At 45.7% G+C, this 23,668-nt stretch overlaps 1 protein-coding gene across 2 annotated transcripts in view; it reads right to left on the bottom strand.

Annotated features, from left to right (window-relative positions):
• TGFBR3 (transforming growth factor beta receptor 3) overlaps positions 1 to 22,825 on the bottom strand; it is a 198,297-nt gene extending 175,472 nt beyond the window's left edge. The window contains exon 1 of one of the 2 annotated variants that reach the window (XM_084873400.1): positions 22,450 to 22,825. The gene's annotated coding sequence lies outside the window, so the exon portion shown is untranslated. The remainder of the gene's footprint in view (positions 1 to 22,449) is intronic. The other variant, XM_084873401.1, reaches the window with a different exon arrangement.
• Between the last annotated feature and the right edge of the window lie 843 nt (positions 22,826 to 23,668).

Genomic DNA, 23,668 nt, shown 5'->3' with positions numbered 1-23,668 from the left:
GTGCAAAAATTTCATGCACCAGGCCACTAGTCAGGAAAATAGTCAACAAATTTGAAGATCTTAAAGACAGGGGCATATCCAGTGGAATAAAAACATCACCTCTCTCTAAACTCAAATAGTAAATAACACCTGAGTTTCTCGTACCATAAACATAAAATGGTTTTCCAAGAAATCCTTAAAATGTTTCTAGTCTGCCATTCCAGTAAATTTTTTGGAGAAAAAGATACTGTGAAGTCTGCAAACGGTTAAATAAAAGCTGGTGGGAGAATTGTTCTGATGGCTATTCAACCTGTTATTCAGGGAACTCAGAAAAGAGGCAGGATGGATGACATCAGTAGCTAGCCGAGCAGCTGTAAAAAGGGGTGTAGCACAGGATGCAGAACAGATACTGTTGTTTGTCTGATGACATCTGAATGCCCTTCAGGACCTGTGCACAGAGAAAGCAAAGCCACCTCACAGAATCACAGCAGCATCTCTCGGGTCAGGTCCTGGCTTTGGAGAAGAAATCTCTGGAATCGCATTTAATCGCAATCAATATTCAACAAATACGCCTGGCCACCACAGCTCAGTGGCTGAGCATCAACCTATGAACCAGGAGATCATAGTTTGATTCACAGTCAGGGAATGTGCCGGGTTTTCCTTGATCCCCAATTTGGGTTGTATAGGAGGCAGCTGATCAACGATTCTCTCGTCATAGATGTTTCTATCTCTCCCTCCTTCTCCCTTTCTCTCTGAAATCAATAAAAACATGTTTTAAAAAATATATTCAACAAATATTTTTTACTGAGCCAGGCACCGTTGAAGATGACAGGCATATAACATGGAATAAAAGGAGTCAAAAGTTTTGCCCTCATATATTCTAATAAAAGTAACCCCATGTATTACATAAGGCAAGATATGTAATATTCTGCACATCATTTCTTCCTTTAACAAATCGTTATTTATTGCTTACTCTATGCCAGGCAATGGGAATATAATGGCCAAAGAGACATGTTCTTTGTCCTCAGGGGCTTAAAGATGGGATAAACAACCACAAATGTGTAACCGCATGCTGTAAGAACTCTAAAGAAGAAAGATCTGCTAACTGAAAGATAAGAAAAGGGTTAAATGACCAGCTAAGGAATGACTTTATAGGTAGAGGAACCATTACAGGTCCTTGTTGGGGAGGGAACATGGCAGCAAAGCCAAAAGGACAAGAAAGGGTTTAAGCAGGGAAGAGATGCAATCCCATTGGGTTTGTTTTTTTTTAATTCCCTGGTACAGGGCACTGTGGAAAACAGTATGGAGGTTCCTCAAAAAATTAAAAATAGAACCACAATATGATCCAGCCATTCCACTTCTGGGTATATGTCCAAAGGGAATGAAATTACTATGCTGAAGAGATACCTATAGCCCTATGTTCACTGCAGCATTATTTACAATAGCCAAGGCACAGAAACAACCTGCAACCATCAGCAGATGGACTTATAAAGAAAGTGTGCAGTGTGTGTGTATATATATAATAAGTACTACTCAGCCATAAAAAAGAAGAAAACCCAGCCATTTGCAAAAACATGGATGGACCTTGCGGGCATTATGGCTAAATTAAACCAGCCAGCCAGAGAAAAATACTGTATGATCTCACTTATATGTGGAATCTAAAAAAACTGAACTCATAGAAGCAGAGGACAGATTGGTGGTTGCCAGAGGTGTGGGGTAGGTAAAGGGGAAATGGGTGAAAGTGGCCAAAAAGCACACATTTCCGGTTATAAGATAAGTTAGTTCTGGCGATGACTGTCATTAGCAATACCGTATTGTATATTTGCAAGTTGCTAAAGGAGTAAATCTTTTTTATTATTATTTATTTATTTATTTATTTTAATCAATCTTTATTGTTCATATTATTACAAAGGTTCCTCATTTCTTCCCCCTTCCACCAGATTCCCACCCCACCCTCCGCCCCCTCCCCACCCCCCATTGTCCTCATCCATAGGTGCACAGTTTATGTTCAGTCTCTTCCTCCCTCCCTTTCCCCCCCTCCCCCAGAACAGTCAGTCCACTCCCCTCCCATATCGCTGACTCTACTACAATGAACCGCTATTATTGTTCATCAGGTTTTTCAATCTCCTTTTTTTGTTGTTGCTGTTTTTTTGTTTTGTTTTTTAATTAATAAACTTTTACACTTCTAAGAATAAATTTTAAAATCTAATAATTTTAAACCTTGTTTTTTTTTCTGCCCTGGGAATTGAGAGCAAACTTGTTTACATGTAAACTTGCCCTTAGGCTATCAAAAGGTGTAGCCATTCAAGTGTAAATGGACACATTGTTTAAACATAGCTGCTGGTTGGAATTGGATTACCTGTTCTGGGTGGGAAGGGCTTGTCATTCCCTTTCTCCATTAAAATTAAGGTGTTAGCTTTAAAACCTCTTTTTGGCAAGAGACCTTAAACTTTTAGAACTTTAAATTTTTCAGATAGTAAATCAGTTACTTAGCATTTTCTCAAATCAGTAATACCTCCACATGCCCAAGGATACACTTTACACAAAAGACATTTCCAAATAGATCAACCAACCTCATCCAGGCCCCACACAAGAAACTCACAGATCAACACCCCAGCGCAATACTAACTCAACACATCCAGATCTAAGCCTTCCTCATTTGATTCAGCAGACCCTCAAGTTCCCCCAAAAGTTTCCAGCCATGTCTGAGAGGCAGCCTTGTTGCAGAGGCAGGCGAGGAGCGAGCTGTTCCGGGCCTGGCTGCTTCGGGCCTGGCTCTGTTGCTCTGGTCCGTTCCACAACCAGCTGCTCCAGGTCTGGCCACTGCAGCTCCCGACCTGGCTGCTCTAAGGGAGTAAATCTTAAAAGTTCTCATCACAAGGAAAAAAAAACAAACACATTTTCAACTATGTGAGGTGATGGATGTTATTGTAGTATCATTTTGCAATATATATCAAGTCATTACATTGAATCCTTTAAACTTATACATTATGCCAATGATATCTCAATAAAACTGGAAAAAAATAAAAATAAATAAAGATTTCCCTGGGTACTGTATGGAGAACACACTGAACAGAGCCCAAAGTGCACAGAAGATCAGGTGAGACTCTTACAGCAGCTCAGACAGAAAAGGAGGCTCAGATCAGAATGGAGCCTCAGTTTCTTCACTTGTAAGACGATATAAAACTAACCCTAGTTACATCGCAGGGTATTACAGGAATCAAATGAGATTGTAGATGTAATAGTATAAAAGTTACCATTATTTATAATTAGCAGTTACCTCTACCAAACAGATTTCCCCCCCTGAAGCCTAAGATTAATTAAAGTCCCAATATGCAGTGGCTGCCAGTGGCGAGGAAAACACAAAAATTACTCTTGAGCCTCACCAGCCTGGCTCAGTGGTTAAGCATTGACCTATGAACCAGGTCATGGTTCGATTCCTGGCCAGGCACATGCCTGAATTGTGGCTCAATCCCCAGTAGGGGGTATGCAGGAGGCAGCCAATCAATGATTCTCTCTCATCATTGATATTTCTACCTCTCGCTCCCTCTCCCTTCCCCTCTGAAATCAATTTATTTATTTTATTTTTTTAAGATTACCTTTAACTACCTGTTCTTGAGGGAAGGAATTCCACATGAACACCCCGCTGGGTGAGGAGGCAGGAGGCACAGAGGGTCCAGGGTGTGCAGAGAAGCTGGGCTCCACGCTACCCTGCACCTCCAGGCCTGCTCCACCCTCGCTCCTGGCTGAGAGTGTGACTGACACATCTCTGGCCGCAGCATCCTTAGTTTCATTGGGGCTGACCTTCAGTCAGTCCTTAAAAGCCCTCTGTCTTTCCCAAGCCCAACAGACCTCAGTGCCCAAGCAAAATGCAGCACAAAGGGGAGGGTGGGCATGAACACATTTTACAAGGCAATTTTGTTCAGGTCCACAAATGAGGACAGATTTTTCACTCACCCTTGCAATAGTCCAAGAACCACCTTTCACATTTAATATTTTTGCATCCAAAGATGTTTGTTACTTATCATTTTAAGCCAGAATTAATAGAGAACTGTATTTAAGCCAGAATTAATAGAGAACTGTATTTAAGGGTTCCAACATGGCCTACCCAGATGTGTTACACTGGAGGAGTCATTTAGCCTCCATCACCCCTCATCTGTAAAATGATAATGATACTTTGATTGTAATATGATCTAGATAAGGCACTTAAAACAATACCGGGCCCCCACAGTGCTTTTTTTTTAATAAGAGTCATTAAAGCTTTTATGGTTAAAACACATCTAGACTTCCAAAAAACAAAAAAACAAACAAAAAAAAAACAGGCAAACTAATAGTGAGATAATCTAGTTTACATCAAAAATTAATTTGAGATTAGACATTATCCACTAGAATTTCAACAATTCCTTCTATCACCAAAAGATAATGATTCCAAACTCAACACAAGATATGAGTCCTAAAGTTAGTTAGAATATGGAAAAGTTCCCAAAGGGTGGCACAGCTACTGCCTCAGCTTCCCTGGTGTAAGTTACAAGGCCCTACTTAGTTCTACCTTATGATTCCCAAATTAGCCTCAGGGGTTTCGTCCGGAGCTGTGGAACTCAGCCTGGCGCTGCCACCAAACCAGCCAAACTCCTGGAGTGAGGGATCAGCCATCACCATACGGGCTTGTTAAATCATGGAGCTGCAATTATTCCAGCCCAACTCAGCAATCTGAATATCCTCAGGACACCCGTCAGCATCCCTTAGGCCAGTGTTTCCCAACCTTCTCTCATGATGAGAATCACCTGGTGGAGTTGTTAAAACACAGATTCCTGAATCCCAACTAAGAAGTGCTAAACTAGAATTTTTGGGAACATATAGGTAAAATTGTATACTTAACTAGTGCTCTAAGACAGATTTTATATACAGAGCACTAAGTTAGGTATGCAATTTTACCTATATGTTCTCAAAAATTCTAGTTTAGCACTTCTTAGTTGGGATTCAGGAATCTGTGTTTTAACAACTCCACCAGGTGATTCTCATCATGAGAGAAGTTTGGGAAACACTGCCTTAGGCCCTCACAAGCACCAGGCTACTAAAAAAAAAAAAAAAAAAAGCTTTTGGAAAGCAACATCTACTAGACTTCCAGTAGACTTTGTACAAATATACAGTAATTTACTAAAATGTATGACTCGTGTGTTTCTGCAAATATATGAATTTAGAATAAATGCTCCAACAATAGACTATCTTGCTAATAACCACTAAGTATACTAGTAATACTTTTATTTATCTCACTGACTTCTAATATAAAACTATTTCTCTTGGGTGGGGGTAATTCCTCAACAGATACATTTCCATTATTTAACCGGTATAATTTGGTAAGGAAAGGGCTCAGCAGGCCAAGCATGTGAAACTTTAAGAATTATAATCCTTCACCTGGCTGCTAGATGAGTCCAACCTCATCCTCTGCATGGTCCAACCACGCTCATCTCCATCCGGTTCCACCAAAGGCCAAGCACTTGCTTCCAGAAGCAAAGTTCACTGTGTCGGACCTCAATGACCCTCCGTGGTCCTCCTAACATGGCCTCTTTTCTAACACCCTCAGGTCTCAGGTCTGTGTCCAAGCATTACCTCTTCAGGAAGCCTCCTCTGGTTCTCTTAGGTGAAGGTAAACGTGGGCACCTGAGATGCCGTGCACGTCAACCCTGCAGGTAAATCTTCACGTAACTGTTTTCTTCCAGGTGCGGCTTTCCCACTCTCCGTTCACTCCGGCAGCAAGGCGCACAGTCTACCTAGCTCACGCGTGGTCATAGCAGACATCGGCTAAAGGTATCATGCTGTGCACTTTACAATGAAAAGTAGTATGGAACAATGCTGAGTTATCAGAACGTTCCCCAATTAGTAAAAGATAAACCAACAAATAAGAGCTGTGTCTAAGAAAGAACCTATACCCCAGGCAGCCTCGAAGGAACAGGTCAGGTGGGAGTTCTGGCATCAATGTGTGTTACAAGCTCAGACAAGTGACTTCATCCTTGGCTTTAATTTCTTCATCTCTAATGTGAAGCGATTAAACAAGAAATCTTTTACCCTGTACCTTATTTGGAATTGCCAGTGAATGGGCTATCAACTAATTCTGAGTCCCTCCTATAAAATGAGATTTCAATCTCACTCATGGAAATCTGAAATGCATAGCCATGTAATGACTGGCAGGAACTGGGAAGTATCATTTAAGAAAAACATTCAATTTGAGGACACAACTGTGCATAAAATGCAGGCATCCTTGTTTCATCCAGTTCTGCTTTCTCGTGCTTTGCAGGTACTGAGTTTTTCGCAAATTGGACATTTGTGGTAACCCTGAGTCAAGGAAGCCTATCATTTCTCCCATAGGCTCAGATGGTTAGCATTTTTTAGCAATCAAGTATCTTTAAATTAAGGTATGTACATTGTGGTTTTGAACATAATGCTATTCCACACTAAATAGACCATAGTATAGTGTTAACTTTTATATATGCATTGGGAAACAACAACAAAATGCGTGACTCATTATTGCAATAGTCTCTTTACTCTGGTGGTCTGGTACCAAACCCATAGTATGCCAAAGTATGAATACATTAGCTATTTTTAACACATATTTTATGCCAAGAACCAATTCCGGCATGTAATAATTACAAGAGTTTCACCAAAAGGTTGGTGAAGCTTGAGGAGCTCAAATGTAGTTTACCTGTTGGAAATGGCTAAATGGCACTTCCCCCAAACTTGAATAGGATTGTTAACTGCAAGACAGCTCAGGGCATTTTATTGCCTCCTGTTGGCCAAACACCTGAACAGCTGTAGACTATTCCCCAAACTGATAATGCTTGTGTATAGTACCCTTTAATACCTTACCCTTTGAAGTGTGTATTTCCACCTTGCCTTGGGACAAATTGTGTTTAATAAAAGCACGGGTCCGGTTTGAGACAAGGAGAGTCTTCAGTTCCCTTTAGCTGAAGCTCCTCTGACCCTCAATGCCTTTCAAAAATATCTTTAGTCTTTGGACTCCTTTTTAATCATCTACACACAGCCCCTCTCTCCAGAATGCTGAGCCCTTTGTAAGGCGGGGAAAAGAACCCCGGCATTATGGTGCCGTAACGAGGGACACCAACAATTTTACATAAACAAAAATATTTAAGTGAATTATCTTGTGAGTGGTGTAAGCACGCACAAAACCTGAATCATGTCAGATCTACCCATTTTATAAAAATTGCCATAATTATTCTATTCCTCAAACTCCATGAGTTCTACTTGTTCCACTCATCTCATTCCAAAAGCCAGTTCTGATTTTCCCCATCCCACTGTGAACACTAACTCTTTGCCATTCTACGTACAATTTGTTCCATGTTAAATTCTACTCCGCACCAACTCAGAATGTTAGAATAGATAACATCTACTCCAACCCTTTAATTTTACAGATCAGCAAAAACCAAGAAGTAGGCTCAACCAGGGGCCCACGTTCCCCAGCTAGTCAGTAGCCCAGCCAAGGCCTGTCCACGTGCTGCTTTGTAATTATTCGGTGGTTGTTCACGTATTTACACCACATTCATCTTCCTATTAGAGACGAACACCTGCTTTCCTCTTCTCACCTCACGCAACACCTAGCTACCATCTGCTGAGCACCTACTGTGTTTTTCATAATCTCTCATTTCATCCTCTCAGCCACCCAAGGAGAGAGATGTCCTGTACTCCCCTTAGCAGTGAGAAAAGTGAGGCCTGACGGTGCTAAACAACCCCAAGGTCACCAGCTAACCCATCCTGGCTCCAGGAGAGGAGCCCAGGCCTGATTCCACAGCCCACGCTCTTCACCATGAACAGAAACTCCGCCCGCTCTCCTCCCAGGCCCTGCACAGACCCTCTGGGGCTGCAGTGTGATCAGATCTAACAGGAGGGATGTCATTTCATTCTGAAACCGGGGAGGCAAGGCTCAATCAGCAGTTTTAGTTTCCCTTATTCATTCACTCAACCAACATCTACTAGCACCTACCTTGTTTCTGACACTGTTCCGGGAGCTGCTGGGACACGGGGAACTAAACATGACACTGTTGTCATGGAGTTTACCTTCTGGAGGGGGAGACAGACCACAAATATATAATGTGTCAAGTGGTGATAAGTCCTATGAAGACAAGTAAAGCAGGTTCAGGAGAAAGAGTGATGAGAGGAAGGATGTTGTTTTAGATAGAGTGGTCAGGGAAGGGGTGGTAGTGTAATTTACAATAAGAAATACATTATTTGCCGAAACCGGTTTGGCTCAATGGATAGAGCATCGGCTTAGGGACTGAAAGGTCCCGGGTTCGATTCCGGTCAAGGGCATGTACCTTGGTTGCGGGCATATCCCCGGTGGGGTGTGTACAAGAGGCAGCTGATCCATGACTCTCTCTCATCGATATTTCTAACTCTATCTCTCTCCCTTCCTCTCTGTACAAAATCAATAAAATATATTAAAAAAAAAGAAAAAAAAAGAAATACATTATTTGGTATCCTCCCTATTTCTGGCACAGAGCTGATAAAACCTTTGGAATTTCCTACGTGATGAGAGGAATAACGGTGTCTTATTTTACTGAGGTGGCTTCTGAACCCCCACATAAAGAGGGGGCCAGTTGCCAGGAGAACTAACCACATATCTGGAGGAGAAGAGAGGGGCTGGAGGATAAATCAATGGCCAATGGGCAGTGATTTTATCAATCATTCTTACATGATGAAGCTCCTATAAAAACCTAAAATGGTGAGATTTGGAGAGCTTCTGGGTTGGTGAACACCTGGAGATGCAGGAAGAGTGGTGCTTAGCGAGAGCAGGGAAGCTCCGTGACCTTGCCCTACCTGACTCTTCCATCTGGCTGTTCCTGAGTTCCATCCTTTTATAATAAACCAGTGACCTGGCAGGTAAAATGCTTCTCTGAGTTCTGTGAGCCACTCTAGCAAATGCATCGCACCTGAGACGGGGATAGCTGACCTCCACCCCAGAGCCCCCAGGTCAGGAGCACAGGCTTGAACCTGTGTGTGGAGAGGACTGAGCCCTTAAACCAGTGTTTCCCAACCTTCTCTCATGATGAGAATCACCTGGTGGAGTTGTTAAAACACAGATTCCTGAATCCCAACTAAGAAGTGCTAAACTAGAATTTTTGGGAACATATAGGTAAAATTGTATACTTAACTAGTGCTCTAACACAGATGTTATATACAGAGCACTTAACTAGTGCTCTAACACAGATGTTATATACAGAGCACTTAACTAGTGCTCTAACACAGATGTTATATACAGAGCACTAAGTTAGGTATGCAATTTTACCTATATGTTCCCAAAAATTCTAGTTTAGCACTTCTTAGTTGGGATTCAGGAATCTGTGTTTTAACAACTCCACCAGGTGATTCTCATCATGAGAGAAGGTTGGGAAACACTGCCTTAAACCGTGGAATGGGAGGCTATCTCCTGGCAGACAGTGATAGTGTCAGGATTGATTTGCGTTCCTGGACGCCCTGCTGGTGTCTGAGAATCGCTTGATGGTGTGGCGAGAACACCCCTCCCACACAGTGGAACTGGTGACCAGAAACCTTTGTAGAGGGCCTCTCAGAGGGGGTGACATTTGAGCAGAGAGGTGAGAGACAGAGCTATGACAGTATCTGATGGGAAAACATCCCAGGCAGTGGGTGGCAAGCACAAAGGCCCCGCAGGGAGAGTACACGTGGTGTGTTCTAGGAGCAGGAAGTGTGGGATGCCACCCCCGGGTGTGAGGGGTTCAAATCCCTGCCTTGCTTCTTCCTAGTGGTGTCACTGTGGGCAACTTCCTAAACACCTCCATGCCTCCTCGGTGAAGTCGAGGTAAGGATTCTATTTCCCTAATGGGGTTGTTAGGAGGTAAGTTAGTTAATAACATATGAAAGCACTTGATACCTGCTATGGCCTTAGGATCCAGGAAATAGTAGCTGTGATTTTTGACTAGGTCATTGATAACTTAGCTCCAATCAAGACCATTTATTTTCAATTTGATAGTTTTGAGCCGCAGGATTCAATTATGCTGCTGGCTTTGTACATGGCCAGTCGCTTCCTCCTAAGCCAGTGGTCAGCAAACTCACTTGTCAACAGAGCCAAATATGAGCAGTACAATGATTGAAATTTCTTTTGAGAGCCAAATAACGCCACTTCTTCAAAATAGACTCGCCCAGGCCGTGGTATTTTGTGGAAGAGCCACACTCAAGGGGCCAAAGAGCCGCATGTGGCTCTCGAGCTGCAGTTTGCTGACGATGGTCCTAAGCCTTTGGCTTCCTTGGCTGGGCCTCCTGTCCTGACGAGGCGTGCTCTCTGGGAACCACATCGATGTTATCATGAAGAGCAGAAGCGCGGGAAGCAGCCCACTCCGACATCACTGTTACCCTATATATGTTAGCTCTTCCTCCACATCAGACGCTGCTTCAAAAGTCTCCTTGAGCCAAAACCAGTGGATAGAGCATTGGTCTGTGGACTGAAAGGTCCCAGGTTCGATTCCGGTCAGGGGCATGTACCTTGGTTGCAGGCACATCTCCAGTGGGGGGTGTGCAGGAGACAGCTGGTCCATGTTTCTCTCTCATCGATGTTTCTAGCTCTCTATCTTTTTTTTTTTTTTTTTAAGCCTCCCTAACTGGGCCTCGGATGGAACACTGGCTGCACAGCTCTGCATCCCAGCAGCGCCTCCTCACTGCAGCTCTCACAGAAGGAAGCAGTCGTTTTCTCTGCAATCCTCTGTCTTCAGAAGGGTTAAAACCTCTCTTCAAAATTAAGATGATAATTTAATTTTTTAAAAAAAATCCTTTCTCCAGTGTCCTTTCTGTCTAAACTTCCCGTTTCTTTTCAAAGAAACTAGAACATCAAAGTAAAAGTCGAAAGTCATCTGGCCTGGTGGTGTGCAGACCACCCCTCAGAGCACAGCCCCGCAGCCCGCAGTTGGGCCCCGCGCCCGGGGAGATGTCAGGGCCGCAAGGGAAGTCTGCTCCTCTCCCTCCGTTCTTCCCTTTAATGCTGTGTTTACTTTTCATCTTTGCAGCCCCGTGGGTTAAAGGGCAAACCACAGGCAGAGAGAAGCCACAGCAAGCCCGAGCCTGCTGGAGTTAAATGGGAGCCTTCCCAAGCCACTTGGAAGGCCGGGGAGATGGGGGGAGCCCACGGCTGCTGCTTCAAGTCAGACGATTGAAAAGAGGTCAGTGTTCTAGTCTGACAGGCCTCGAGAATGTGGCTTTTCAAACATCAGATTCTCCTTCTTCCAGACAGACCTGATGGTTTTCCCTTTTTAATATGGTAAGCGTACATTGAACTGTAAGAAATCCGCGAAATCTTGCTTCTTCTTACTCATGTAGTCATCCAACAGATATTTATCAAGTGCCTGTTCAATGCCAAGACTGTTCCAGGAGTGGGGGTTCAACAAGGAATAAAATCTATAAAAATCCATGCCCTCCGGGGAGACTAAAAACAAGATATATAATTGTATATGAGATTGAAATAAATGCTAAGAAGACAAGTAAAGCAGAAAGACAAGGAAAGGACATATTTGAGGATCTCTGGTTTGGTGTGTTTCTTTGTTCTGAGTAAGGACCTATTGGAAGTGAACTTGGTAGCTATTTGGGAGAAAAACATTTCAAGCAAAGAAAGCAGCACATGCACAGGCCCTGAGACAGACAGAATGTGTCTGGCGGGCCAGGAAAACGGCAAGCAGGCCATGGAGCAGAGTGAGTGAGCCCGGGGAGTGAGGCTGAAGGAGTAGCAGGCGAGGGAGTCAGGGGCTGGTTATGTATGACTTTACAGATCACCACATGGATTTTGATTTTTATTCTGAGTAAGACAGGAACAGTAGAGTGTTTTAAGCAGAATGATAGGATCTGAGTTAGGTTTTATCAGAGCCATCCTGGCTAATGGGTGGAGAATATTGCAGAAGAGCAGAGGAAAGCAATATTTCCCAGCCGTATGACGTTGGGCAGACCACCTAACGGTTAGGTCCTAACCTATCTGTGCCTGGTTCTTCTCATCTTTTGAGGGACTTAAAGAAGATATTTCTTTTCTTTTTTTTAGTATATTTTATTGATCTTTTCACAGAGAGGAAGAGGGATAGAGAATTAGAAACATCGATGAGAGAGAATCATCAACAGCTGCCTCTTGCACACCCCCTACTGGGGATGTGCCCACAACCAAGGTACATGCCCTTGACCGGAATTGAACCTGGGACCTTTCAGTCCACAGGCCGACGCTCTATCCACTGAGCCAAACCGGTTTTAGCTTAAAGAGGATATTTCTGATCCCCACTCTACCCCTAAACATTATGAGTGTGTGTTGATTTCCTTTGTCTTTCCTATGGTTATGACATATATATATATAAAAAGCCAGTGACTGGAAAACCATAATGACCAGAACAACAGGTTGCAATGATGCAGCCAGCGAACCGGACGGCGAACGGGACCAACACAGGGTGAGGCCAGCCGGCCAACCTCCCACAGCCCCTCGCCCCAGCCACCCCGCCCACCAATCCTCATGCCCCAACCCCATTGACTTGCAGCCCCTCCCCCAGGCCAGCCCCACCCCTGATCAACTCCCCAAACCCAATAGAGGGCGGAGCCAGCTGGCCAACCTCCTGCAGTCCCTGCCCCCAGCTGGCCCCATCCCCAATAGGCCCCCATCACCCTCATCATCCCATGGCCCCTCCCTCCAGCCAGCTCCACCCCTGATAGGCTCCCCCACTCTGATCAGGGGCAGGGCCAGCTGGTCAACCACCCATAGCCCCTCCCCACGGCCAGACCCACCCCCAATCAGCCTCCACCACCCCTAGCTGGCCAATCTCCCATGGCCCCCAATTGTCCCCCACATCCCAGTTGGGGGTGGGGCCCACCGGCCAATCACCAACAGCCCCTCCCCCCAGCCAGACCCGTCCTGATTGGGCCCCAATTGGGGCGGGCCAGCTGGCCAACCTCCCACCATCTCCTCCTCCCAACAGGCCCAGCCCCAATCCACCCTAAGGGAGGCCAGGCCATCCAGACCCCACCAGTGCACGAATTCGTACACTGGGCCTCTAGTTAATGACTATAAGCTTGCTCTTTCCCCAATGCTTTAACTGACTTGGAAGAGAGTTGAAGAATTCAATTTGACAACAAATATGCCAAGCCCATTCCACACTCCCAGGATACAAAGATGGTAAGAATCTTGCTCTAGAGAAGTTCACAGTCTGGCAAAGGAGGAAAAATAGTTCTCGTGAGGCTACAGATGTGCTATAAGAGAAATTAAGGGGGAAAAGCAACCAACCGCCTGCCAGGAGGAACCATGTAAAGTGTCCTAGATGAGCAAACTGGGGGCCCCCAGAGGGAAGGGAAAGAAGGCAATGCTAGAGGGGGGACAAGTATGAAAGAAGCAGGGTGTGAGAGCACAGGGCATGCTTGGGAAACCATAAGGAGTCTGGGGTGAGCACAGAGAGGTCCACGGAGGACGTAAAGGAAAACTGACTGAAAAAGTAGGCTAGTGCTGTGTGTTAGTGACTGGACATCCCATGCCAAGGATAACGGAACAGCAGAGCCTTTTAAAATGTATGAGACAAACACAGACCCGTGTTCAACTATAATGCGTTTGTCAACCACAGTAAATGCATACTCTGAGACAGAGATGCTCCAGCCAAGACAACCAACTGGAAGGCACCTGTGCAGGTGAGATGATGGTTTGCAAATGGAGAAGAAAATGCCAACGGAGAGCTGCTAAAGGTAAGACACCGTGGGGTTAGTGTGACCGGCCGGGGGAAGCCAGGAGGCAGAAAGGAGATCCTGGCATAGATGTGGCCTGGGGCATGGAAGTATGGGCAACTAAGTAACGGAGAAGGGAAGGGAAGGGGAAAACTGAACCCTGGAGAATGCCACCACCTGAGGATCAGGCACTGAAAAGGACACCTGAGCAGAGATCAGGAAGGTGAGGGAGAACCAGGAGAGGCAGTGTCAGGGAAGCCAAGATGATAAAACCGGGGGCAGGCAGGAGGATAGAGCAGCGAACGCAGCAGAGAGGGGGCAGGGAAGATGCTGACTGAAACAAGCACAGAAGTTTGCACCTGGCACCTTTTCTAGCGCCCGGTCAGGGTGTGGCGGGCGCTGAACACCAGCAGCCCTGACAGATTAGTTGTTATCAAAGGTTCTGCATCACCAGAAAAGTTTTATTCAACACTCTGAGGAGGTGTAAGGTGTGAGAAACAGAACTAAGATCTTCCGGGGGTGATGTCTCCTAGTTAACACCTGGGTCTCACGGGGCCACTAATCCTGAAACTAGCAGCAGGCTTTCGGAAAGGCCATTTGCTTCTGACAAATGCTGAGGACAATACATTCACCCACACACACCATCCACCTTGCAGTCAGGCTTCTCACCCCTGTATTCTTCTCACTCTAGCATCCGTAGGCTTTCTCCCCCAGCAGAATGGTGCTAACCAGCGGGACTACATTTCTGTTCAATGCAGTGCAAAATGTGTAACAACAAACACACCACAGCACCACCTCCCTGGGGTAATACTGGGAGCCCAAAACCTAGTAGCATTCACTCAGGAAACAGCTTTACCAAAAATACCCGTCAGTCCCAGAACTCTGCGACCAAACCCCTAAGTGTCAGCAGAAACTGCCTAACTGCTCTTCTATTTGCGCTCGGAGAAACAAAAAGGAGACGAAGGAGGTGAGAGTGGTTAATTCCAAAATTACTCTTAATTTCCAGTATAGAATGCTTGAGAAAAATGTGAAAGCCAACATAAAAACGAACAGATTTTTTTTTTAAAAGTGCATCAATGATCCTTTCTCCTATACCCTCTATAAGAAAGCAACCCAACCACCAAATGATCATTTTTCTTGGCCTAATTTTCCTACTTTTGTGATATATAATTGGAAACAGACTGCTTTTTCGGAGAACAGGATCTTTGGGGTTACAGGAGTTGCCAACTGCAGAACCTCAACCTTAACAAAATTTCTTTTGCAAACTTCTTCCCTAGGTACATAACACATTTAAATCCCTTAGGATTTCTTTTAAAATAGATACTTTTTTTTAATTGATTTCAGAGAGGAAGGGAGAGGGAGAGAGGTAGAAACATCAATGATGCGAGAGAATCATGGGTTGGCTGCCTCCTGCACAGCCCCTACTGGAGATCAAGCCTGCAACCCAGGCATGTACCCTGACTGGCATGGAGCTGTGACCTCTGGGCTCATAGGTCAACCCTCAACCCCTGAGCAACAAGGGTGAGGTAAATACCTTGGGTTTTCAACAGAATACGTTTAAGTCCCTTATTATTATGCAAAAGTGGGATTTGTTTCCTAACAAATCAGACACTGCCCTCCCTTTATTAACCTCCCTACCTAAATAGACTCCTGCTTTGTGTTCAGTATCTTCCGTTTAAACATCACCAAAAGCCCTACTCAGCACAGTATATAGTATTTGGGGTACTTTCTGGAAGCGTCTTTTAATAATTTTGCAGAACTGGTTCTACAGGAAACCTCCTTATTAGCCCACACACTGAATGAAAGTAAAACCTTGAATATCTTAAAGAGCAACCACTCTAATAATGAAATAACAATGTAAGTGCAGAAAACTGTGATTGCATCAAGCCATCCTTCCCCTGGCTTCTGTGTCAAAAGCAGGATGCATGCAGTGGCTGCGCAGCAACTGTAACCATGAGTGTGATGAACTCAAAACAGAGAGGCAGGTGCGCCTGCACAAAGTGGGTTGTCAGCCAAAGTAATTTTTCACGATTCAGATGGTATACTGTGAACACTTGACAAGTAACAATCGCTGCAAAGACACAAAAATAAGAAAAAATAAGAGGAATGCCTGCTCAGAAACACTGGCGAAAAGAGACCGGCAATAGTAAACATGCCCACTTAGAAGATCAGAAACTTCTCCCACACACACAGGGGAGACCTTCCACGACACTGATGCAAAATGTTTGCAATGAGTCAATGGGGCTTTCCCTCAACGTTGAATTCCATTTGCACAAAGTCTATTGTAACAAATTGAAACATTGATTCTTTATGGATTCTCAAGAGTTTTGTGTTTGATTATATTCTGTCTTAAAGAAAAAAAAAAAGACAGAAAAGAGATAACTCATAACAACACGGGGAATATTGTACAAAAGTACTTAGGACTTTGAGACTTGAATCTACGTATTTTACCTCAAATAATCTTCCAAGTATGAAAAAAGGCCACATTTTGCTCCTGCAGTTGCCATACAGTTAGTTAATTATGAAATGAAATTGCAAATAGCCAGCAGTGTATTTTTGCATCCAATGACCAAATTCATACTTTCAAAGCACTTAAGTCTTTGCTAACCAAATTTTACTCCCAAAAGGGAATCTTCTCCCACAGCAAGTGGAATTAAGTAGTCATCAAATTTCCATTAATAAAATGGTACCGTAAGAATTAAAAGAAAGAAAGAAATCCAGCTTCTGCTCCGCCCTCCACCAGGTGTTCTCACTATCAATGGTCGGTTGAGTCATCAAGCCTATGAAGCTACAGGCTGTCTCCCGGGGCAATCTGACCAACAACAAAGCTCAAGGACTAGTATTTGTAAACACTGTTTTCTAAAGGTCATTTTTTCAAGGACTAATCCACTTCAATGTGTTTTTACAAATGGTCCATCTGCAATTTCACACCCAAGCCTGACCTCCAGCGTGAAGCAGGGAAATGAAGAATGCACCTGGAAGGACAGGCAAGCAGGCACATCTTCCTTCCTCACACAGCTCCCCACTCTGCGGCCCACCTTTCCCCAGCATCCCGCGTCCAAGAGGTAGGGAGAGTGTATGCTTCTGCCTTACTATCCTTTTCCTTAAAGTCAAGACAGAGCTAACATTTTAGACTTTAAATGATTATTGTGGCAGCCCTGGCCAGGTAGCTCAGTTCCCAATAGGACAAGGTTACAGGTTCAATCTCCTCCGGTCAGGGCACATACAAGAAGCAACCAATGAATGCATCAATAAGTGGAACAACAAACAGACCTCTCTTTCTCTCTCTCTCTCCAGCAATAAATTAAAAAAAATGTTTTCATCCTTGCGCAGGGGCCATGCTAATCTTCTCTGTATTGTTCCAATTTTAGTATATGTGCTGCCGAAGCAATAAATAAAATTTAAATTAAAAAATAAATTATTGCCGAAACCGGTTTGGCTCAGTGGATAGAGCGTCGGCCTGCAGACTGAAAGATCCCAGGTTCGATTCCGGTCAAGGGCATGCACCTTGGTTGCAGGCAAATCCCCAGTAAGGGTGTACAAGAGGCAGCTGATTCTCTCTCATCGATGTTTCTAACTCTCTATCCCTCTCTCTTCCTCTCTGTAAAAAAATCAATAAAAATATATTAAAAAATAATAAATTATTATTTTGCAACAATTTAACATTAAATATTAAAATTGAATGTTGCCAGGCTCTACTATCTCTCAGTCTTCTCAGACTTGAAGAAGCTTTCAGCACAAACACCAGATGATAATCTACCTTAAGCAGGACATATCAGGATGGCCTGGGCATGCGTTTCAGATCTTCAGGAACAATCTCAATTTTAAATATGGCCTCCATCCCTTGTAGTATACCTATAGCTGTCAGCCTAGTAAGTCTTGATGATTGGCCTGGAAAACTGGCGAATTAAAATAATAATAAAATAAATAAATGAGTAAAGTCGAAATGAGATTGGCCACACACAAAATTTTTATGACTATTGCATCAAACACTAACTATTGCACACATCTTGGATAAGAGTGAGAATCATTACTCTTTCCTAAGAGGAGAATGCTTGAAATCTGTGCTAAATCTGTGCAAGGGCTTTGCAAACAGAGAAAACAAAGCTCAATGTCAGTTAGCAACCAAGTGTGCTATTTCAAAAAATATAAAACCAAAAACCTAGAAATGGGCAGAGCCCAAGAAATGGACCCAAATCCTTCCCTGAGGGCCTTCCAAGCTGTGTTGATTTCAGCTTGACTAGAATCCTAACAAATTGGCTTTAGCTTGTGTTTCATGAAATGCCACAGAGACAACGGTATCATTCCGAGCGTTACCCTGAAGATGTGGCACCAGAGGAATGGCTGCCGTGGACCTTGCTGCAGTAATATTCTCCCGAAGCCGCAAGCGCCCTCGCTGGAATTATTGGAGGCTGGCTGTTATTTGTGAAAGGCTAGCTTTTCATATAACCTAGATTCACGCTTTCACTCCTAACTGTCCATGTTCCTAGAGGCAATACAAGATTACTTTTACATTAAAGATCCCTAAAAACACTTACCTAACTGGAGTTATGCAAATTTCAGAAAGTAGTTAACGTTGTTTAAGTTTTAAAATTCCCAAAGAAGTTTAAAATATAAGGAAAATGCTCCAGCAGACAGACTGAAACAGCAATAATAACCTTTTTTAAAATAACATTAGAGAGCCCTGGCCAGGTAGAGCATTGTCCCACTACCCCAAGATTGTGGGTTCGATCCCCGACCAGAACGCATACAAGAAACAATTAATGACTGCACACATAAGTGGAACAACAAATTGATGTAAAAAAAAAAAAAAAAATAGCTTAAGAGAAAAAAATGAACCCGATAATTACAATTCGTTTTTGCCCAAGAGCAATGAAAGAAGGCAAAAAACAAAAAAACACCCTTTTTCAAAATGGACTATCAAAAAGTGTAATTCAAAATTACCACAAAGCAAATTCATCCAGGAGAAATGTTACAGCGATGTTAATACTTATCAGCCATCCTCTAAATTCTAACTGTTCAGTCTGTTAAAGTGAAATGTAAAGTCAGGCCCTAGCCAGTTTGGCTCAGTGGACAGAGCATCAGCCTGTGGACTGAAGAGTCCCGGGTTCGGGTTTAATTTCAGCCAAGGACACGTACTTTGGTTGCAGGCTCCTCCCTGGCCTGAGCCCTGGTCGGGCTCCTGCAAGAGGCAACCAATCGATGTGTTTCTCTCACATCGATATCTCCCCCTATCTTTCCCTCTCCTCTCTCTTCCTCTCTTTTTAAAAATCAATGGAAAAATATCATCAGGTGAGGATTTAAAAAGAGAAGAAGAAATGTAAAATCAGAACGTATTACAGATTTCAACCCAGGAAATCGGTCAACACTTAGTACTGAAGAAGTCGGAGTGCTCACCTTCTTAGTACTCAGAGGACATTAGGAGACCTCTGGCCGGGCTGGTGTGGCCGGGCCACCCATGCAGGGGCTTCGGGCTCAATCCCCAGCAGTGAGTGTGCAGGAGGCAGCTGATCCATCACATCTATGTTTCTGTCTCTCCCTTCCCCTCTCTGAAATCAATAAAAACTTTATTTTATTTTTTTAAGAGTCCTTCAGCTCTAGGCGCTTAGATTCTGTCCTTAGAAAAGCCGGCAGTCACCTGATTTTTACAAGATACAACCAAGGTTGCATGCCAAGGGGGAAGATTAATTCCTTTGACCTTAAAAAAGAATGGGACAATACTTTCCTTTAAACAAATCAGTTTCGTCATCTCTAAAGGCTTGTCACTACAATGGCACCCAGAAGCCTGGGCCCCTGCTATCAGAGGATTGAAAGAGGGCAACTAATTTGCCAAACTCTAAGACCAGGGGCTATAAGACTATTAGGGAGCTGGGGTTTGATAAATGTTTGCTGAATCAGAGTAAACGGGATAAGAGCATGGAAGATTAAACTAAATCCTAAATAAAATGCTACTCCAAAGTGTAAGTGCAATGATGAGATTTAAAAATAAGAAACTAAATCTGAAAGTTATTTTAAAATAAAAATCCCCTTGATCCTAAATTTAAAAAAGAAAACTTTTTTTAAAGTCAGGTTGACTGTTTTTCCAAACAGGTTACTTCTTTAATATGGTTTATATTATACTTACAGGTACGAATGTCTTTAGACACATCACACCTATACTAGACAAACATGACACTTCTGAACATACTATGATACACTAAAACATAAGCTTCTGAGGAATGCATAGTAATAGAAATGCTGGTACTCAAGAAATGCTGGTAATCCTTTACTGTCTTGCACTTGGAAAACGTTAATGAAAAATTATAATGATAGGATTTGGGGCGTACGAACCTCACTGAGAACAAATTCATTACATGCAGCTTTCTACAAAAGACCAGTGAAGATCATTACAAAAAGGTTCACAATGGGTCTCTCCGGACTCCCAGTTCTCCTCAATAACTTCAAAATTATTCAAAATACACAAAACTACTTTACAATCACCTCTTAGGAAAACAAATGGGGGAAAAATTACACATGTATTTAATATCTGTCCAGCCACCACAGAGTTGACACATATCCAATATATACATGCAGGCCTTTGTCCTCAAGGTCATTCTCATTGTCATCAGTTGAAATTAAACCCAGTTCTCCACTGTAAACTCAGAAAGCAACTTGGTTATTTCACTAGATAAATCCAAAACATTTTACACTTCTAACATGCATGCTTATTACCGTAAAAACTGGTTTACAGGCCTAACAGGCATCAATAGTGTGTTATGCTCCCCCTGTTGGCTAATACTCAAAACAACAATGAATTCCCCAGGGGTTGCCTTTTGAAGTGCTGGTGTTCAAAAGTTAAGTTGGTGACTTTTATATTTAAAAACATGAGCTGGATCAACAGTTGTTAAGCAGAGCTGCCATGTAACGGTCAGATTCCATCAAAACAGGAAAAATTAAAGCTGACAAATGAGAAAGACAAACTGAAGGGCAAAAAAAAAAAAAATATGCTGAAGCCTTGAAACACTAAACAATGCAGAATTAAAGCCAACAGCAGAGAACACCAAGAACAGAGCAACATCCTTTAACAGACACAATGGCATGAAATCAATTTCATTTTAATAGCCCTTGAGGGGATAAGAATTATTTCCCTGCCTCTTGTGCCAACCCCAAGCTGTTTCCTGGGGAAGACCAGTAACACTGACCAACAATGTCTGGAGAATTAGTAAAAGAAATTAAGAATAAAGACCCGTGTTCATTAACACAGATCAGGGTTCTATATATAATTACTTGGAACAGGTTTCAAAGGAGCTGTGATTTGGCACCCCCAGAAGTGTATCGCCTAAATTAACCACAGACACCCTGTTTGTGTTTGGAGGGGTATGTGTTCCACTCACATGGGAAGCCGAACAATGGGAGAGGAGCTGGGCTCACGCACACAAATCCGACTGCACTTGCTGCTCCCTGCTGACTGAGAGTAACAGAAAGTTGTGTAGGAGCTTGGGCAAGTCACTGGCCTCTCGTGTCCTCATCTGCAAAGGGGAACTATTCATGTTTCTACCAAAGCGTTGGTGTGACGATGAAGCGCAGCGGTGTCGGAAAGGCATCTAAGAGTGTCTGGCAACAGAGTTTTGGGTTCAATAAACGGCAACTATGGTTATTGCTCAAAAGAAATTGCTCGTTTCACACCGAAGTAACTGCTTGCAGGCTCAAGTGCCATTTCAGGAAAATGAAAAGGTCTTGACATGTGCTTTGCTACTTGCAGAGACTTCCATCTTCCCTAACCGCTCGCTTACTTCTCTTGGCGACGGCGAGGGAGTTCAGAAGATACCCGGCTCCCCTTCTCAGTCTGTCTGTCTGTCTGTCTGTCTGTCAGTCCTAAGGTCCCCTCCCCGCCTCCATCTCCTCTGCCACCTCTGGGCTCAGGACAGGCAGCACTAACACAGCAACTCCATGAGGCCAGGACTCTTAAGATTCCCATTTCACAGCTAAGGAAATGGAGCGATTCTCTTTTCTGGGCTTGCTCTGTACACCCCACGCCCACGAAGCTTACTTCGCTTCGGCAATGCACTACGCGGTCCTGGAAAGTGGGCGAATGCCCTAATAAGAACAAGACTGCAGGCAGATTCTCCCAGCAACAGCCCCAGATTTCCAAGCCTGTTCTAACCCAAGGAGCAAGAAACGCCTTCGCCACTCACCGGGGAGGACAGCTAATGAGTTACAGGGGGGAAGGAGGGGGACGGTCCCCGCCGGGGCTCCGGGCTGCAGGGCTCCGCGCCGCCCACAGCGCGCGCCCCAGGGTGCGGCCGGCGGGGAGCGCGGCGAGGTGCCCCCGGAGCCCGCGTCCCGCGGCTGCAGCCTCCGCGGCGGCAACTGCGTGCAGCCCCACAGCCAGCCTCCCCAGCGGCGCTGTCACGCGCTCCGGGGAGCGGCCAGCGCGCCCCGCGGGAGCCCGGGGAAGCCGCGGAGCAGCGGGATGACGCGGGCGTGGAGGAGAGCAGAGTCTGCCCCTCACCGCGCAGCGCCCGAGCTCTGCCCACCGGGGCGTCCGCTCCCCACGCACCGCCGGCCTCGGGTCCTGGCTCCTCGGCGAGCCAGGACCCGAGGGCCACCAGGGCCACCCTGCCAAGCCCGGGGGTCCGGGCGGCCGGAGCGCCGCCGGCCGCGGAGCAGGCACGGAGCCCGGAGCAGCGCGCAGCCTGCAAAGCCCGCGGCCGGGCGGTGCTGCCGGGCTAGCGGCGAGCCCGGGGGGTCCCGGCGTGGGCTGCCTGCGGAGCCGCGGGCCGGGCCGGCACGTACCTCGGAGGCGGCGGTGTGTCAAGCGGAGATCCACCCGCTGCAAAGACGGAGGAAAGCTCCCCCGCCCAGCACGGCGCTCGGCGGCGGCGAGCTCCTGCAGCTGCTGCTGCCGCGGCCAAACTACGCCATCCGGACCCGCCGGGACTCCCAGCGCCGGCACGGAGCTCCGGGGACCGCGCAGGGAAAGCGGCCACGCGCGACAGCCACCGGCCTCCCTCCCTCACTCCCTGGGAAGAGGAAAGCGCCGCTCGGCGTCCCCGAAACCCTCGATTACCCCCATCGGGCCGCCCGGCGCGCTCCCCGGCCGCACACACGCGGGCGGGGACGGGCAGGGCGCCGCTGCAATCAGCGCGCGGGGGGAAGGGCGCTCCTCCCCCGGCCCCGCCGCGGCTCCGGCCGCCGGGAAACTCCTCCTCCCGCCGCCGCCTCCTCCCTCCTCCCCCTTTTCCTCCCGGACTGATGGATGAGCACGGGGCGCCGCTCCAGCCTGCGTTTCCCTTCGGACCGAGGAGGGAGGAAGAGGAGGAACGCGGGGAGCAGCCGGGCTGCTGCGCGCCCAGGTCGGGGCGACGTGTGGGGGTCCCATGCCTCCAGGAAGATTGGGGTCGGAGGGCACGGCTACTCGGATGCGAGCTGCAGGGATCGCTCCCTCAAGCTGGGTCCCTCAAACTTTCCAAGGCTCTCTGGAGAAGTTGGGTTTTTCTTTGGTTCCCTCCGTTTTGATATAAAAAATTCTAAAAAACTCCAGTAATTGGATCACACCCCTTTGCCCACTCCCTAGCCCACGCCCCTGGCGCGCATTCATTGGGTCCCTGTTTGTCTTTCCCACTCCCAGACCTGCTTGTCGTCTCAAGATGCGCCCGTGGGGTCCGGCCTCCTGGTCTCTGACAGCTGAGAGCGCGTTCCCCAGCCCGTCCCCAGCTCCCCAAATCAGTCAATGCGCCCCAGGGGCTGGGTCAGCGGAGCTGGGAGCGGGCGCTGTCCTAAGGTGGGCGCGGTGTAAACCGGCCTGTCTGTCTGCGGCACCTGTGCAGTGAACTGCCCTGCAGGCGTTGGTGAATGCAGCTACCAGAACACCGCTCTGATACTCTTGTTTACACCCCGTTTTTCTTTTAAAAGATGCGCTTAAGTCACAGGACACACTGCCTTGCCCGAGTGGCTCGGTGGTTGAGTGACGACCTACATACCAGGAGATCACGGTTGGATTCCCGGTCAGGGC

This window comes from Pipistrellus hanaki, assembly GCF_964339955.1.
Source record: "Pipistrellus hanaki genome assembly, chromosome: 2".
Classification (NCBI taxonomy): domain Eukaryota; kingdom Metazoa; phylum Chordata; class Mammalia; order Chiroptera; family Vespertilionidae; genus Pipistrellus; species Pipistrellus hanaki.
This window is presented reverse-complemented; position numbering and strand designations above follow the sequence as displayed.